This window comes from Macrotis lagotis, chromosome 3, assembly GCF_037893015.1.
Source record: "Macrotis lagotis isolate mMagLag1 chromosome 3, bilby.v1.9.chrom.fasta, whole genome shotgun sequence".
Taxonomy (NCBI): Eukaryota; Metazoa; Chordata; class Mammalia; order Peramelemorphia; family Peramelidae; genus Macrotis; species Macrotis lagotis.
Genome location: NC_133660.1, coordinates 247,903,006 through 247,922,818, shown reverse-complemented (window position 1 = coordinate 247,922,818; position 19,813 = coordinate 247,903,006). Strand labels below are relative to the sequence as shown.

The 19,813-nt window shown below is 35.3% G+C and overlaps 1 protein-coding gene across 4 annotated transcripts in view; it reads right to left on the bottom strand.

Moving 5' to 3' along the window:
- Positions 1-19,813, bottom strand: part of GAS2 (growth arrest specific 2) — a 175,729-nt gene that overhangs the window by 1,436 nt on the left and 154,480 nt on the right. The window lies entirely within an intron of this gene.

Below are 19,813 nucleotides of genomic sequence, written 5' to 3'. Positions count from 1 at the left end.
CCAGTATCTTTTTACCAAGAAAATGCCACATGGGTTCATGAAGAGTTGACCGAAAATATGTGAAATGGAGCTAAAAAGAAAAAAAAAGAAGCTTCTGTTCTCAAAGAACTTAGCATTCTATTTATGGTGGAAAAAGATTGTTGTCCTAATAACTGAACAAGGAGGCAAAGGGCAGGTTTTGGTTATTAAATAATTTACTGACTGAAAAGAGCAGGGAATCTTGGCATGGACTATTAAGGGTTCTGATATAGCTGGGACTGAATAAAGTCTAACGTTTATTTGTGTTAGGCATTATGATAGGCACTTTACAATTATCTCATTTCATCTATACAATAACTAGGGCAGATGAAGAAACTGAGGCAAACCCAGGACATATAGCAAATAAGTATGTGAGGCTGGAAGTGAGCTCAGGTCTTTCTGTCTCTATGCACTTCATCACTTACCTGCCCCTTGGGCAACTTTCCTAAACTCTTTAAAAGGCCTTTGTTTTGTCACCTCTAAAATCTTCTCTACTTGCATCTCAGTCTGTCTCTCCTCCTGATTTAAAAGAGGAGCATTAGATAACTCAAGCATTGTATCCGAAGCTTTGGTGAAATTTCAGGTCATTTGTTACTTCATCCTCACTAGCCTTGGTCTCTATTTTCCTAATCTATGAACTGCTTTGTTCTCCCCAACCCCAACAAATTGATAAACCTTTTACTTTTAACCATCAGATTCTTTTTCTTTTTTCTTTTTTTTTTGTCTTTGAATTCCCAATGTCTAGCAGAGGCCTGCCACATTAATAGTGCTGTTAGATAAATGCTGTTAGATTTCTTCATTTATTAGAATGTTTCATCATAGAGGTTGTAACATTTTCTATCCTTTTGTCAATGGTGAAACGTATGTTAGAAGACAGTAATATCATAACTTTAAACCTCCTTTTTATCGCTGCCTTGTAATTTATTTGTTTCTTTTCGTCCCTCCCCCCCCCCGAAAAAAAAGATAACCTAAGATGACTATCCAGTTTGGTACCTTTCAAGGAGGAAAAATTACAACCTGAAAGGAAAGTCATTTCTCTCCCACTAACATAGAACACAATGAAAAATTCATAAGCTGTGGAAATGATCAATGGGCAATAGCAACAACAAAACCTCTTAAGAGGTCACCAGTCCACTAGGGAACCTATGGCTCTGGCTTTTGAATTATGACATAACTAGATTGCAGAGAAGAGACTCAGGAAAACACAGAGGAATTACAATAAGTGTATTAGCATTTTAAGGCAAGATATGAGAAAGGTATTTTTTTTTCTTTTGCATCCCTGGAGCTTTTAATTTGTCTTCAACAAACTCAAGTATATTAACTCTTTCCCCACTAAATGAGAAAGGTACTGTTTATGCTGCCCACAAAAAATACTTTCTATTGGGGAGGGGAAGTCAATTATTGATTGACTCCTTAAACACCTTCAAAATAAATGTTAACTTTATCACTGACTCCATTCCAAGTAATCAACTTTCCTGAAGTGTATTTTAGATTCACAGAGTTCAACTTTTAACCCTATAGAAGCAAAACCAATATAAAATTACTTAAATGCTTTTTCTTCTTTTCCTTTATTTCCTTGAGTAGATGGAGCTGCTTGGAATATTATTCTTTTCCTGTTTAATTTGAACAAAGTTTCTAATATATTTCATTGGAAATTATAGCCTTATATTAGGAAAACCAACTATTTTTAGGTTCTTTTCAGCTTTGAGCCTTGTGCTCTTGCTACACTTGAACGATGAAAGAGAAACTATTTTTTCTCCCTAATATGCTACAGGTATAAATCTAATATTCTAGAAATCACAAAGTTTTTTTTTACCAGTACATGTTTATTGATGATTATTACTCTCATATAGTTCCTTTGTTCATTTTTGACCATGAAGGTACTTTGACATTGTCAAATCCCTGCCTGCTCAGGGCTTAGTTATTGTACAATCTACAACTATTTTCATTTGGAACAAAGTTTTCTTGAACCAGTTTTCACTCCTTCCAATGCTTCTGTGAGGAGAAGAAAACCTACCTAAATTCTGATCACCTCAGTATACTGGGACACCTTGTGTTTATCCATGCCTTCTTGTCTAATGTAATCACTAGCTGTTTTTACAAGCTATCGTAACATGAGTGAAAACATTTTCTTAAAAATGTAGTCATCTGTTCTTTAGAGGAAGACTATTAAATTAATTTATAGGCCAATGCAATCTCTTTATTCTCTGTTAACATTTTTCTAACAGAGCATATGTTCAACACTGGGGGCTTGCAGGGAATAGAGTTTATTTGCATCTTGTAAAATGCTACACTGAATTAGGTGAAAGCAGGTGTTCAACATCTCACCTGAAAGTCAGACAAATCTTGATATCAGTGGTTACATAATCAAAAAGGGAAAGGAATAGTATTGTACTTTTGAGGTAGAGCCGCCATACCAAAAGTGGGGAAGGCATGCAGTTACATCCTCTTCACATACTAAGTAGATGGGTGACCTTAATGCAGTCACTTACCTTCTCTGAGTCTCAATTTCCCCATCTATAAAATGAGGGCACAAGTATTTACTTTTATGGGTTGTTGAGTCTTTCAACAGAATATTCACTATCATGGAGAGGGGAGATGGAAGGGAAGATGGTAGAAAAATGTAGAACTCATAAATTTGTAAATGGATGTATGTTGAAAAACTACCACAGCATGTAATGGGAAAAAAAATCATTTCAATTAAAAAAGGTTATTATTGGTGTTCTAAATGTGAAAATATATGAAAAAAAACATTTTGAAAACCTCAAAGTACTACATAGAATGTGATAGAATTAGGTTCCTTGAAGACTGAAAGGGTTTAAGATTTTGTTGTATTGTAGTGCTTAGCATAACCACTAGGTGGTATTAATTGGCAGGATCTGTAGTAGAGGGTATAAGTTGACTATGAAAGGAAGAGGTGCTGCCTCCCTCCCTCTGGCCTCCATCCTTGGAATGTGATAGTGCCAAACTCTTACACACCATATCCCTTTTTATTCTCCCTCCTGGACCAGGAAACTAGAGGCTCTAATAGGTAGAGGCGAGGAAGGAGTACATTTAGCACAGCCCAGCACAGGTGTTTAACAAAGATCATTGAGTTATTATTATTAATAGCAAGACTGCAAAAGGCATGGAGGCAGAGGATGGACCTGTCATGTTCAGGGAAAAATAAGACAGTCATTCTGATTTAAATGTAGAATATGTATACAGGAGTGATGTGAAATCGGTCTAAAGCAATGTTGAAGGCAGACTATGAAGGATTTTAAATTCAACACAGAGGAATCCATATTTTATCTCAGAAAATAAAATAATCCAGAATGACTCACAATAAACCCAGACACATCAACTAGAACAACCAAGGAATTAACCCCTACCTGGTGACTCCAGGCAATGATCTGAAACAAGCTTGGCCAATAGGATTAAGAAGAGAAGGAAAATTTATTATGGTCAGCAACAAAAAATGGATGTTCAGATACATTATACACACATGTAGACATACTGATCTTTTCATTTCTATGGAAACTGTCTCCTATTGCTTGATAAACATCCTCCTTAAATCTCTTAAAACTTCCAAAGGTCTGGAATTTTATATAAATACATATATTATTACCCTGTTGCAGATCTCAACCCTTCCAAACTTGGCTCAATATTTATAAAGCACCATAGTCGCCATCTCCACAAGAACTCATATTTTGCATGTTGTATTTGTCTTTCAACAAACCTCTTTGAATTGAGTTAGATTCATACTTAGTTAAGTAGGACCTAGGAGGGTATGAATTTGCTAGGCAGAGCCCTCATCTATATGCCATGAGAAGATATCAGTGAAGGTGAGGCTTTTATGGAGATGAAATTTTTTTTAAATCATGAACTTGATCAAGTATAAACATTTCATAAAGAAAAATCAAAAGAAAAAACTTGCATTAGGAATTGTAAACTTCTGTTATGTGCAAATTGTTTGGAACTTTATATATTATATATATATAACTATCACATATCATATATCATTTATATATTATATATATATTATATATATATAACTATCACATATCATATATATATATATAACTATCACACCTTGTATATGTAATCACACATTGTATATGATACCAATATAACTATAGTGAGTTATACATATAGACAACATTACATAATAGAGTGCCATATTTTACATGATTATATACAGTTATGTTATAATATTTAATAAGATATTAACAAAGTTCTCTATTTGGTTGTATTCACTTCTTTCTGTTTTCTTATGTATCTTTTAAAAAATTTTTCGTGCTTTTTTAAATTTTTCATCATGGCTCTCACCACCCACTAACCTGCCACTCTGTTCCCAGAATAGAAGTCCTCCCTTGTAATAAATATGCATAATGCTGCAAAACAAATCAACATATTGGCCAGGTCTAAGAACCATATGACAAAATGCTCCAAATCACTAATTATGATAAAAATGCAAATTAAAACAGCTGTGAGGCTCCCCATATCACCCAGAATACTGCAAAAATGACATCAGGGAATAATAGCGATTGTTGTGTGGAATAATGAGAGGACAGGCACACCATATCAATGTGCTGTTGATATAGTTGTGAACTAGTTCAATCATTCTGGAAAACAAATTTGGAAGTGTCCCCCAAAAGTATGAAATTCTACATGCATTTTGAGTCAACAATACTACCATTAGACATATAACTCTAAAAATCAAGTCTAAGGTTAAGGACCCTTATATCCTTCTTATAAGGAGACTTATAGCAGAACATTTTGTTGTAGCAAACGTGAAACAAAAAAGATATCCATTAATTAGGAAATTTTGTCCTCTTTGAAAGATACAATATAATGTTTGAACTTGGCATTAATGGCAATAGTAACAAGAACTTATTTATTCCATCCTAGAAATATTTTCCCTAATGGCTCTTGATATTCCTTTCAAAGTTCCTTTACTTCCTTCACTTTATTTCCTTCTCATAGGATTTAATTTTTAATGTAAACTATGCTGACCTAATATACCCTCTGAATTTGCCCACTAACTAACCAAAAGTTTTAGACATTGAATACAATATTCTTAGAACCTTATATGTTGCAGGATTAGATAACCTTAGGTCTACAATTATATTGGATCTTGGAGGATCGTCCAATTTTTTTTCATTTTACAGATGAGGAAAGTGAAGTTTAGGAAGTTAATTGAACTAACCATGGTCACACAGGTAAAACGTTTCAAAGTTGAGATTTTAACCCAGCTTCTCCGACTCACCAAAAGAACTCTGTAAATTTTCAAGTTAATAAACTTGACAGTTTATAAGCTGTCAAATCTCTAAGAAGTATTCATTACTATTGTTGAGCACTATTGTTTCTGCTGCCTTCCCCATGTCACTATATTCTTATTTTATGCTTTATTCTTCCAGTTTGTTTTCTTGACTTTTTCCAGTATTTATAGGTTTCAACATTTCTGCTAAGTGAATCCCCAAGATCATGCCTGGTGATTACATCCATTCTCATAGGTTCATTTATCAACAACATGCCACTGTTTTTGCATCCCACTCCAATCTCTTCTCTGGGTTCCAGTCCTCCATCTCCCACTGTCTAGTCAAAGTTCCCATTTGCGGGTCCCAGCAGTACCTCAGATTAATTTGTCCAACATAGAAGACTTTATCACTACCCCTCCACTGCTTCCATTTGCCCTTTTTCCTCAGCTTCCCTATATTCCTTTGTGACTCTAAGTCACCTAGGCTTAGAATTCAAGAATAATTCTGAACTCTTTCCTCTTTCTCTCAATACCTTTCTACTCGCAGAGCCACCAACTTTGCTGAGACCCTCATTGCATCTTGCTCCAGTTGTTTATATTAGCCTTCAATCAAAATCCCTGACTATCCATTCTGTTACTAAAATTCTCTTATGCGAAAGCCACTTCGCTCTCCTGTTCCCAAGATGCCAGCTGCATAGTTACCCATGTAATGAAAATGTAAACTACTCATTTCATCATTATTTTTTGTCACCTTTGTTTTTATACAACAGTATTTTTCTCCTGACCATGGTTCCAGTATCCTAAAACATAAAACTTTTCCTTGTAACAATGAAAAACATTTGAGCAAAGTCAACCTATACAGTAAATGAGCTAGACAGTGTATTTAGTATTCCACATCTACAGCCCTTCTCGTCTTTGACTGAAAGCAGGCATGTTGGATTCATTATCAATTCTCTAAAATTGAAATTGCTCATGGTATATCATTGTAGTTCAACTTCAGTCTAACGTTAAATCTACAATCCTGACCTACCTATATTTCCATTGTCATTTAACACTATTCCTCTTAACACTGGCAAACTAGACTATGGGCCATTTCTTGGTCCTTTCCTCCTTCACTCTTCTGTCTCTGTGCATTCATCTCTGCATACAGCCTTCTCTTTCTCTATAGCTCAACCTCTATCCCAACTTTTATATAAAAGCTTCCATGATCCCAGAAACAAAGTGATGACTCTTTCCTTAAATTATTCAGAAAGACTTTGCCTGGACTTTTCCTTTTTCCTTTACCTTTTTGTGACTTTCAGTAGTATACAATTTGATATGTACAGGGCCTAATAGAGCTGAGCTTAGCTTCTTTAAATTATTTGCATCTTGAACATGTAGTAAGAGTTATAGAATCGTAGCATGTTAAAGCTTAAGATTTCACAGATGAGCAACTTGGAGCTGGGAGAAAGGAGGTGTGACTTCTCTAAGAAATTTAAATGGTAGAAACAGGAGCAGAGCAGCAAGACAGTTTTTCTTTAAATGCAATTTCATTGATTTGTCTATAGGTGACAAATGAAGCAAGGACTGACAGATACAAGCTCTTCCCTTTTCCAACTCACATCCAGAGATCACATAATTTCCATTCCAGATCCAATGCATAGCTTTCTAACATTTGCCTAAGGAAATAAACACAAACCCTCCTTTAATGATTAAATTCCCTGATTAACATGAAGGTCCCACATTTGAACCAGTTGTGAACAACAACCATCTCACAAATCCAGTCGTTTCTTGTACAAATATTAAGCCTGATTGCCTTTCAGCCTTTCTAATGATTCATCAATCAATTTTCTTTTTCCTACTTTAAACTAATTTTTTTTCCTTTGTTGAAGCACTTTAATTTTAGAAATTTTCCTTTGGGATTTTATTTGACATCTATATTTTTCCTGCATTCCTATTTTATCGAATTTTCTGTTACTTTTGCCCTTCTATCTTTAAGAACATAGATGCCAGTAGCAGTGGGGTTACAATTCATTTTATGTTCAGTCTTTCTTTCCATTAATTTCTGTGACTGTTCTATTCCCTGCATTCTTTTCCTCTGCTAAATGCTTCCAATAGAGTTCTCCAAAGATAGTGTTCTCTTCTTTTTTCACTCTGCAAAAGCTATCTTCTTTCTATTGTTGGCTTTTAGCATTTCCTTTTTAGCCCTTGCTACCTTGCTTATTTTCTTCTCTCTCTCTCTATCTTCCCTCTCCCCCCCAAAAAACCCGAAATCTCTTTTCATTTTTATTTTTCCTCATCAATTACTACTATTTTTACAGTTTTACAATGTGATATTTTGCAAGCTTTAAAGCATTCTATAAATGGGAGCAGTTATTAATATTATTATTTTTATTATATTAATTTATATTTAAGTATAATATAAATTTCTTAAATTTATTTATATTAATATTGTTGTTTTTGTCTATGTATATTTTCTCACTTCATGCTTTCACTATGCTCCTCTGCGATCTTTGTTCAAGTTGTTCATCCTTCTGCAGCAATGAATCATAGAAGTTCATAGAAGTTGGAAAGGATCTTAAGGACCATCTAGCCCAACATATACCTGAAGAAAAAACATTCTATTTAACATCCCCCATCCATTCAATCTCTACCATTTCTTTATTTCACTGATGCCACCTACATTGTCTTCTTCCCATAATGTGCTTTTCTCAAATGGAATAAATTTTATCTTTATAACACTGAAATTATTACATTATTATATCTATTTGAATAACAGATCCCAGGATAGTCAAAGTTTTGTTTTGATTTTTTGAGTTTCATTTGTAATATTTGTATTCCCAGTGTCTACCACATTTCTTCACACATAACTTAATAAACACTTTTTGATTGGCTTAATGTTTGATGCGGTTCAATTTCTTCACTGAGGAATCTGGTGACCAATGGATGCAATTCAAATACTCCCACAATCTAAGAGATGTAATAGGCATCAAAAGTCACTGGTCCAACTTAGATCTGATTAAGTATTCCTTCCAGAACATTCCACATGATTGGTTGTAAGACTTCTGCCCAAAGATATTCTAGTGAAGGGGAACCCACCAGCTACCAAGATAACTCATTCTATTCTAACAATGCTAATAATTAAGAAGTTTTTCCTTCATGTATAAGTAGTTCCTCTATGGAGCATCTACCCATTATTGCAGGTTCATCATCTTGGATCAGTTTGAACAAATTTAATCCCATGCAGTGAGATCAAACTCAAATAGAAATAAATCCCTATAGAACACTAATTGACTTAGAACACCTTGAATTAACATTATCTTTATAGTATTGCATTTTTAATAGTGTTAAACATTTTTAACATTTTAGCCTAGTTTGGCAGGACTGGAAAATGCTCCAGTCTATAAGGAATTCAAATACTTACGGAACCTCTCCTATCTCCCTAAGTTTCCTTTCCTTAAGCCTAAACATATTCAGGTCTTTCAACCAGTCCTCATAAGGCTTGATCTCCAGTCTTCTTGGACACCTAAGTAGCATAAAAACCTACAGAGACCTTGGTCTGGAGTCAGGAAGACCTTAGTTCAAATCCTACTTCTACTAGCTGTGAGAACCTAGGTAAGTCCCTTATTTTAGTTTTATCTCAACTTTTTCAAGTGTAAATAATAATAATAATGACCCTTCTCTTGGGTTGATATTCAAACAAGATAATATTTGTAAAAAGCACTTAACACAGTATCTAGTCCATATTAAATGCCTCATAAACACTTATTCACTTCCTTTTCTCTCCTTCCCTTCTATACCCCAGGGCTTATCTCACTATTCAGACTGTCCAGCTGACAGAAAATAATTTATTCTTTCTTCCCAATTAATCTCACAGAACATAGAGCAATAATAATTTATTTTTAAAGAGTTTAAACAGTTCCAGAATCTATTCTGTGGCCCCAAGCAATAAAACTAATTTTTAATTTGGTTCCATGATGGTAAGTTTGACATTATTCAGTTCTTCTGACTCCCCATCATGTATTTTAAGTAAGTATCCCTAGAGGTATTAGAATTTCACATTAAATTTAGTCTAAGAAAATCTGTGTTCTCAGACTCAGACCAGTGTGATGCCCCTATAGAGAGAAGGTCACAACAAATATTGCTCTGAACATTTCACTGTCCAAGGTGATGGGAAAACTGTCCTGAAAACATTCCCTTGAATCATTCCTCCATTCCAAAAATTAAAATTGGATTTACCCTGTTACTCTGGCTCTCACTCACAATATAGTCTTTTTAAAGACTTTTCTTTAATATAGGTGAGGTCAGTTAAGTTAATAAAACAACATTTCACTTTGAGAACCATCGAGGGCAAAGCATTCCTTTTCCCTTTTAAAATTCATTACCCAGACCTGAAGAGGGAAGCAAGACAATTTTATTTTGTAATGGCACTTTGACACCCTTCAAAGCCAGAAGAGCCACATGACCTAAGGGAAACAAAATCTTTGCCAGCTCATTAAATGCCAGTTTGTTACTAAGTCATACTGAAGGAGACTGTCAGCTCTCTGCTCCCACACTTTCCAAAGACAAGGGGGAGTGTAAAACCCATATCTCCACACACCACCACTAAATTATTTAACATCTGTTTTTAAAATGACTAACATAGGACTAGACTGATTTATAATTTTTAATACCTGCTAATGAAAGAATAACAGATAGAGGTGAGATCGTACAATAGACCACCAGGTGGCAGATTCACAGAAATATAAAGTAAGTCTAGGGTAAGGGTTTATTGCAAAGAAAAAGGAGAGTGAAATACAAAATTTCAGTCCTTTCAGACGAATGCAAAGTACGTCATTTTTTTTCTTTACAAAATACCTCAGTTTTTTGGTTTATTTTATTAAAATTAAATGAAATAAAGATTTTTCTCAAATCACATATTTTTAGTATAGGAACAGAATGCAAGTTTTGAAGGATAGACTTTTTTTAACCATTAATTTCCCAATCACAGTATATTAAATGTTTGTTGAACCAGATTGTTTAATTACAATCTTTTCTAAAGATACACACAGCTGAAATGAAAGAATAGTTTGAGAATTAGATAAGGGTTTCAAATCCACATATTTCTTTTCCTCTGTTTAGAAAACATGGGCTGGCAACCCAATGTACTCAGTTTGAATGAAATGCCATTTGTGTAAACTTGATGTTGTTTGTGTTTATTTCACGATAGCCTTCTCTAGATTGTCAGAAGGGGAAGGGACCTGAGCTCTTATTAGGAAGATCTTCATTTTTCAGGCAAGGAAACTGAAATCCAGGGGCACCAAATACTGTGGCCAAAGGCACAAGTAGTAATGAAAGAGCTGGTTTAGAAATTAGGTTCTCAAACAGTAAGTTAAACAGTTCCACTCTACCATGCTGCCTGTCAATACTTAGGTCATACTTAGATTTATACTTGGGAGGGACCAAATTCAATTCCCTCTTTCTATAGATGAGGAAACTGAAACCTAGAGAGATTATGTGATCTGGTGCTAGTCACATAATCATCCATCAATTTAGTATTTAAAAAGTTTCTACTATATGTCGATCACAGTGTTAAGTTTTGGAGTTCCAAATACAAAGAATGAAACCATCACTTTTGGGGTGAAGTTTACAGACAAGTGAAGGTTATATATGATATATACATATATATATATATGATGAAAAATAAAGTGAATAAATGCAAATACATACTGAGTAGTTAAATAAAAGATAGTTTAAGAGAATAGAGAAGGGAGGATTAGGAAAGGTTTACTGTAGATAAGGAACTCTTTACTTTAAGAATCAAACCATTCCATCATTTCCCTAATATTTGATACTTTTGGAAATCTAATCAGAAAATTGATCAGTGTAAATATACTTTATAATAATGAGGCTGAAAGTTCCTAAGGGAAACAAAATAAAAGTACTCTTATGTAGTGGGAGTGGATTGAAGCGCCCACCATGAAATTGTTTTGTGTCTCATTTGGTGCAGAATCCATATCAGCCGGGTACTTAAGCTCACCTATGTAGGTGACAGTAAAATTGGGGGACTGGGGAGGAAAAGGGAAGGAAAGAATTCCTGCTATCTCCAGGGATAGCTGGCAGAGTCCAAAAATATTACAGAGAGAGATGGAGTCTTTGCATATTTCTAAATAGTTTTCCAATGGGAGAAGTTTCTCCTGACTCTAGGGACAATTATCTATAACACCACCTTAGGAACCAAAGGACCACTCAGAATGTGCTAGGTCATATATGTCCTTTAGCAGGACTCTAGGCGAACTGTCGAAAGATGCCAGAAAATATGCTGAGATCAATGGGATATGTTCCAGTCCACCCCCAATCCACTCACATGTTTACCATAGTCTCCAAGCATTTCCGTACAGTGGGTGGTTTTAGATCAAACCCACTCAGTGTTTCTCAAGGATCACAGTTGCTGTTGTTTTAAGCTCAGCATCTGGAAGTCTCTGGGACCAAGCAAAACAGTAATTATCCCACAGGATCAGGAATTCACAATGTTGACTACAGAGAGATCTGAGGACCCAAGGAATGAAAGAAGGAGAGAACAGAGTAGCCCCCCTGGCAAGAATGCATGAAAATAAGAGGATTGATATAATGAGAGTTGAGTCTATTCCAACAGAGGTCAAAGGGAGTGCCTAGTAAATGCTGTTGCCCCAAAAGGTTTCTAGCAAACATTACCTAGTGTCTAATCTTATACATAGCAGGAGTAGGAATCTAATGGACTGCCTAATAATTGGAATTATTCAAAGAATCAGGTTTCCTTCAGGAAGCCTTTTTTAATCCCCCCCAATAGCTAAGGTTCTTTCTCTCAAATATTATGTGTGTATATATATCCACACAAATATCTATTTATATATATTATATATATTCACTATATCCATGTAAGTATTTACATATACATACATACTATATACAATCTTCCTCTCGCATTTATTATATCTTCTTAAAATCATGGAGATTTAGATTTCTTCCCAGAAGATACTGCATCCTGTACCATCTTCTGCATGCCTCGCAAGAAACTAGACTCTGAGAAAGAATTAGAAATCATAACAATCCTTTATCCTTTCTGCTTCTTTTAGGCTACCACCAAGAGCATCTTTTAGATTTTAAATTCTGCTTCAGACATTTAATAATTAAGTGATTCTGGGCAAATCACTTAACTTCTATCTGTCTCAGTTTCCTTAGATGTAAAATGGAGTCGATAATGGCAACTATGTCCTAGGACTATTATGAGAATCAAATGAAAAAAAAAATTTCCAAAGCACTTTGGAAAAAAACTAGCAGTACCTGGGACAAGAGGTGCTAGATTAGAGCTGAATTTTGTTATCCTCCATTAAGATAGATTATAGATTTAAGACTGGAAATGACTAAAAGCTGGGTGGCAAGGTGGATAGAGCACCAGGCATGGAATGAGGAAGACCTGATTTCAAATTTGACCTCAGATACTAGTTGGGCAACCCTGGGCAACCCTGTTTAACTGGGTTTTCTCATCTGTAAAATGAGCTGGAGAAGGAAAAGGTAAAGCACTCCAGGATCTTTGCAAAGAAAATTCAAATGGGGTCATAAAGAGTTGGACATGACTAAAATGACTGAACAACAGTCATAAGAAGTCCATCACTGTAACACAAGAAGAAAATGAAGAGATGCCGGGAAGCTGAGTGACGTGACCTCGTCCACAAGTTGTAGCTTGAACTAGGGTCTCTGACTCAAATCTAGTATTCTTCCCACAGTATTACACAACGCTTATTAATAAGCCTTTATTAGGCTCCTATGAGGTATTGGGAGTTGATCTAGTAAATGAAAACCAATCAGTCCCTGACCTCAGCACGTCATAGTATATGATGAAATGAAAACTGACAGGGATAACAGCCACTACATCATGATGATTTATTCATACTCAAAAAGAAAAACTCACAGCTCTCTCTGGAGAATGAATGAGGAAAGCTAAAAGGCAAGTACTAGCTAATCCTGATGGACAAGGCCATGGTTGGGAACATCAGTTATTGTAACCTGGCTTTGAAAAAAGAATTCTATGAAAGCAGGAAAAAAACAGAGGGAAAGCAAACTAAGTGAGTTGGTAACCAGACTGCACAAGGAATGGAATATGCAACTAGAGAAGTTTATGTCTGAAAGAGACTACCTTTAGAAGGGATTACCATGAAAACAGACAAAGAGGAAATGTCTACCAAGTAGTCAGCACTGTCAGCTATGCATCATAGATAATTTTTTTTTGGGGGGGGCTAATTGCTTTCCTTTGTTTATAAAAAAGAATCTAATGGGAAAGGGAAAGGAGAGAAAATGCATTTATTTTACTTCCCAAAAGTAACATTGATATAAAAATGAAAGGCATAAATAAAGTATCATATCACCTTCCCCAATGCTACGTAGTTTTAGAAGATGGGTTTGGGACCCATAAGTAGATGCTTCAAGACATTATTTTATTGCTAGGCCTAGTTGACGAATTCTTAATTGTTTTAATAAGATGTTCTGGGTTCAAATTTTGCCTCTGACATGATAAGTTACAGAACAATTATTTGTATCCCTGGAGGGTTTTTTTTTAAAAAAACAGGTAAGGACACAGGTAGGAACAAAACAAAAAAAATTAATATAAGAAATGTCATAGGGTTTATTCCTTAGAGAAATTTAAGCCAAAGTACAGAACAATGAGGCAATGGTTAAAAAAAACCTGGTTATAAGGTTATAATATAGGTTGTGAGATAGGTTGTGAGACTATCCTTTGCAATTATTCTTGCCCAATGAGCTCCAAGGAAGTTGGTCTTGCCCTAATGTCAGTACAAAGACATAATAGGTTTATCCAAGGTAATGGGCCCTGAACTTCCTTCACTAAGGGAGAAAAAATATTAAAAGGGGAAATTATAGATTGTGCTTGTAGAAATTTTAATTAAGGCTGCAATTCAAAACCGAACAAAGCCTGGCTGCAGCGGCACTCTGACTATGACCCAGTGTAATGGCTGAGGTTGCTCATATTTCTGGATATAGATGTTATTTGAAAGCTGCCATGATGTCCTTGGGTTCCATTTAATCCAGTTCTCACAAGGAAGGTCCTTTAACAACACCCCGAAACTCCAAATACAAAGCAGACCAACCTTGGTTGCTTAGTGATACTGGAGTGTGGAGGATAAAATGCCTTTGGGGTTTTCAAAGGCTCATCCAGAATGGGCCTTCATCTCTGCACATGGTGTAATAATTAAATGAGCTAAGGACAGGGGCCTCTGTACTAAATGTTTTTATGAAATATCTCTAAGAATAGAATCTATTCATCTGAGTGTGACAATACCTGGCTCTTTCTCCCACTCACTGCTTCCCCCAGAAGAGTGCTTATGATCAAATTGTTTTTTTCTCCTTCATCCTTTATCCCTGCTTCTTTCCTCAGAAGAATTTAATGAACCTTCCAGATTTTTTTTCTATTTATCCAAAAATCATGCTTCTTTGTCCATAATTTTTGAGTAACAAAGAATCAGGTCACCTGAACTGATTTAATTGACCATTATATGTTACTGGCAGTTATAGTCCTCTATCATGTGGATCTAATCTGCATTTCCAGGCTTATTGATCAATATACAGTAACATAATTCACCACTTAATTGCTATTTTCTATTGTTAAGGCAACACCATCAGAGTTGGGAGAGGGTGCTAAAAGGAAGGGGACAGTAAGGATATTTGGCTCTGGAAGGAAGGCCCTTTACAGATGTTTTGCTTTAAGGTCTAGAATTTTAAATTTTAAAAATTTGAAACTCTGAATAAAATTATTGCTTCATTGCATTCCAGTTTTGTCCCATGTATAATTTATACTCACATACAAAAACAATAAGCAACAAACACATTACTAGAATAACTCTGTCGCCTCCGTCATTTATATAAGAATGAGCAGAGGCTAGAGGAGTTATGCAAGCTATTTGTCTCAATAGAGCATTCCAATTTTTTCTTGTGATTTTCATTTCCTCCACATTTTAAAAGCTCTTTTCTCAATGCAAACTGCCTTTTGTCTATATTTTTATTTTGTTTTTTACTTTCATTCTCTCAGTCAATTGCCCTGATGAAAAAAGAGAATATAACAAATGTTCCCTCTTCTGGGGAAATAAATGGAAGTCCTATATTGTTTGACCCCAAAGGGCAGAATTATGACCAAAGAAGAGAATTCAAAGTTAGATTTTGAATGGATAAAAGTGAAATTCTTATTAACAATTATTAGCTGTCCATAAATCAAATGGATTGTTTTGAGAGCAGAGAGTCAACAAATGGATGTTGATGATTATTTTGGGGGAATGTTGTAATGGAATTATTATTCAGAAATGAGACAAACAAGATAATTTTTGTGGTCCCTTCCAACCCTAAGATTTTGTAACTGAAAGCTTGACAATTTATATGAATTCTCTAGAATGGACACTAGAGGGCATGCCTTTCTTTCAAATCTGTTGACCTCACCTCTAATAGGAAGAGACTACACCAGGTAAAATGTCCATAATTAGTCTCACCTGCAGGAATTAGTTACATAAAACTCTAGAAAGTCATTTTAGAATTTTGTTTACACGCAAGTTTTCAACATTACTTACGATGGAAAATAAAACAGAAAGCTATTCAGTAGTTTCTAAGTACTATAATCAGCTATTCTTGTAGCTACCCCACCCCCAAACACCCTGAGCTGCCATTAAAGTATATATAAAGGTCTCGAATTTAAATTTTTAAATTTTTAAAATTTAAAACTCTGAATCGAGCTATTCCCTTATTCCAGTTTTGTCACACACACACACACACACACACACACACACACACACACACACACACACACAAAGATATATAGGAGAAATACTAGTTATATAAAAACACCAGATAGGAAAAAAAAAGATTGCCAAAGGATTTTTTCCCCTTTCACAAGATACTTTAACAAGATACAAGATCATTTTTCACAAACAAAATTTTCATTTGTGCTTAATTGGGTTAATCAGATAAATTTCTTCCTTGGCAACCACAATGTCTGCTAAAAGGGATTACAAAAGGAAGTCAATGAATAAGTGACCTCTAAGGTCCTTTCTAACACTAAGACTGAGAGACTCTATGAGATATGGTTGTTACACTTGAGTGTCCCTGGTCAATGGATAGGGCCGGCTTGGGCAGCTTGGAGGCAGAGAGAGACAGTTAAAATACTAATGATAAATCCATGAAGATAATAATTAGCAGAGAGATAAACATGAAAGATGAGAAAGAGAAAGTTGGAGTGAGGGGGGAATAGAGCTGGCATTCTTTTTGAGAAAGATTGACAGAAAAGATGATTGTTGAAGTAGTTCGGCCTTTAAATAGGTGGAAATACTTCATGTGATGGTTTGGAGGCTGAAGAATATGACCTATGGAGAGCATGAGGGGGAGCATTGATCCAAAACTCTTTAATTTTTTTCAGTATTATATATGTTACTCCAATAATTTGAATCACTTTGTTCAGTGCTTAAGAAAGTTGAGACCTACCAATATTATTGCATTGCTTTGTTTTAATAAATGAATTAATCTATAAATACTTGTATAGATACGTTTATGCTATTGTGACCTGATTATGTAATAAATATTGCATGTAATTTAGACCTAAAATAACTTAAGCTAACCAGAATTTAGGATTGTGAGAAAGTATGCTTAAACATACCAAGCTGATTTGCTGGGGACAGCAAATTTTTAATTGGGGGGGGGATAAAAGTGAGTTGGTATTCAGAACCCCAGGACCTAATCACAAGAATAGGTCTTGTCTTTTACAAGGGGATTATAAATTTAAAATTGAAAGGAGGTCATCTAATTTTAAGTTTCATTTTGTAGATAAGGAAACTGGGCTCAAAGGGGGTTATTGTTTACTTAGACCCTAAGTCTAATTCTTCTTTCACATGAAAATACTTCAGACACTTAAAAACAGTTACCATGTCCCTCCAAGACTTCTCTTTTCCACTTCCTTCACCAAATCATCAAGACATAATCTGAAGGTCTGCCACCATTTGAGTTGCCCCTCTCAAGATAATCTCAAATTTATCAATAGTCTCCTTTGAGCCATTGAACCCAGAACTGAACATAATACTCTAGATAAGATCATAGGAGAAATGGTTACAATAAGATGATTATCACCAGTCCATTCCTGAAAGTTTTTTCCCTCTTTAATGAAAAGCAAGATCATATTCGGTTTTTTCCTGGGGTTTTTTGTTTGTTTTTGGCTGCTGAGTACTTTGCTGACTCATATTGACCTTGTAATTCACTAAAATGGCCAGACCATTCAGAGCAACTACTAACCCTGCCTCCTTCACATCTTGTATTTGTGAATCATTCTTTTGTTTTATGTTGTTTTATATATAAGTACAAGAGTTTGCTTTTATCCCTATTGGACTTCATCTTATAAGATCAATACCAATGTCCTGCCCTCTTAAAAACCATTTTCCTCCACTGATTGGCAGAAAAAATCTTTCCTAAACTAGGACTAGCTTTTTCTAACTCCCTGTTCTAGGATTAGGCTAGGGTTTCCTTAAAAGGATATCATTCCTGGGGTGGCTAGCCTTGGAGTCAGGAGTACCTGGGTTCAAATCCGGTCTCAGACACTTAATAATTAACCTAGCTGTGTGGCCTTGGGCAAGCCACTTCACCCCATTTGCCTTGCAAAAAAAAAAACAACTAAACAGGATATCATTCTTAATACCCTAATGAAGGATGATGATGGTAATAGCTAGTAACTTAGATTTGTAAAGTATTGTGTCTTTTCATTTGATTCTCCAAATAAGCCTTTGAGGTAGCTGTTATTATTATGCTTGCAGGTAAAGAAACTGAAGCAGAGATAAGTTAAATGACTTTAACCAGTGTCACCAGCTAGTAAAGTGCCTGAGGCAAGTCTGCCTAACTCCATATCATCACTTCACCTATTATACAACCTCCAGATACTTTGTTGGGTTTCTTACTATGAACCACCATGAGAAATATTCAGGGAAGCTACATTCATTGGAATCCAGGTTATCTCATTGTTGAACCCCCTTACCATAACATGGTTAAGGTACCCTCTTTTTGTTACTTGCCAAATGTTCCACTAATGTTTTGTTTTCCTCTAATATTGAGTGATCAGACCTTGTCAGCTCTGGTTCATCATACAGTTGTGCAACTATCCCCAACTTTGTATCATCAGCTAATTTGATGATCATGTCCTCTATGACTTTAACCAAAGCACTGAAAACATATTAAATAACACAAGATCGCAGCCCCCCAATCTTTGGGAACTTCCTCTGGAGAACTCTAGCCATATTGACATTTGGTCATTTTGGTCTTCTTTGATACTGAAGGACAAGAACCATAGATATAGTGACATTAAACTATGAACTACTCATTGAGAAGGTTGTCCAACTGCTGCAGAATCCATTGAGTCGTATTACATAGTCTAATCCTAGCCCATATAGCCCCATCTTCTCTACAGGAACAGTATGAGAAATTATTTCAAAAGCTCTTTTTATTGTCATTAATTAATTATCAAGTTGAAGTTTATTGTTTTAATAAAAACAATAATAATGATACTAATAGACAACATTTATATAGCATTTACTAATACATACTGTGAAACACTGGGCTAAAAACTAAAATTATTATTTCATCTGACCCTCACAATGACCATGGGAGGTAGGTGCTATTTTTATTCCCATTTAACAGATGGGGACACTGAAGCAAATAGGGAAATGACTTGTCCAGGTTCACACAGCTTATACGTGTTTGAGATCAGTTTTGAACTTAAATTTTCCTGAACCCCAGGTCCATCACCTTATCCATAGCACCACCTATCCTGAACAGTCTTGTTTTAATTGAGCTTTCTGTCCTTGCTTCCCACTTGTCTTTTGCATAGACTGTCAGCCTCGTTCAATCTAATTTACTCACTGCCTCCAAAACACCTTTGAATTTCTTAGTCTTTGGTTTTTGTATGTTTTACTCCCTCTGTCTGGAAGCTTAGAGCCTTGCTAATGTCTAATCTCCTCCTTGAAGTCTTCCTAAGATGCTCCAGTACATATTGACCTTACTGTCCTTTGATATCAAAGTTCATTTGGTCTTTAATCAAAGGCAGTATTTTGTTGTAAAAGAGTTCTGAATGTGGAATAAAAAAGATCTGAATTCAAATTCCATCTCTGATCCTCACCATCTGTGTGACCCTAGGGAGTCACTTAGCCTCTCCTAGCCTCAAGTTTCTTATATGTAAAATAAGGATAAAAAAAATCTGCAGTATTTATATCATAGGATTGTTGTCAGTCAACTGAGTAACTATCAGAATACAAAGATCTCAAAGTGCTCGAAGTCTTTGTATGACAACACACTTTGCATATGTTCTCTCCCATTAGACTGTGAGTGCTCGAATGCTTTGCTATATGTATTGTGTATGTATAAATGAACATACACATATATGTATAAATACACAATGCACGTGTGTCTATCACATGTATGTATCATATCTTCACATGTGTACGTGTGTGTTTGTTATATATGAATTGGTGAAAATTGGTCCAGGGAACCAGCACTGAGGTCAATCAGGAGAAGCATCTTGCAGAAAAG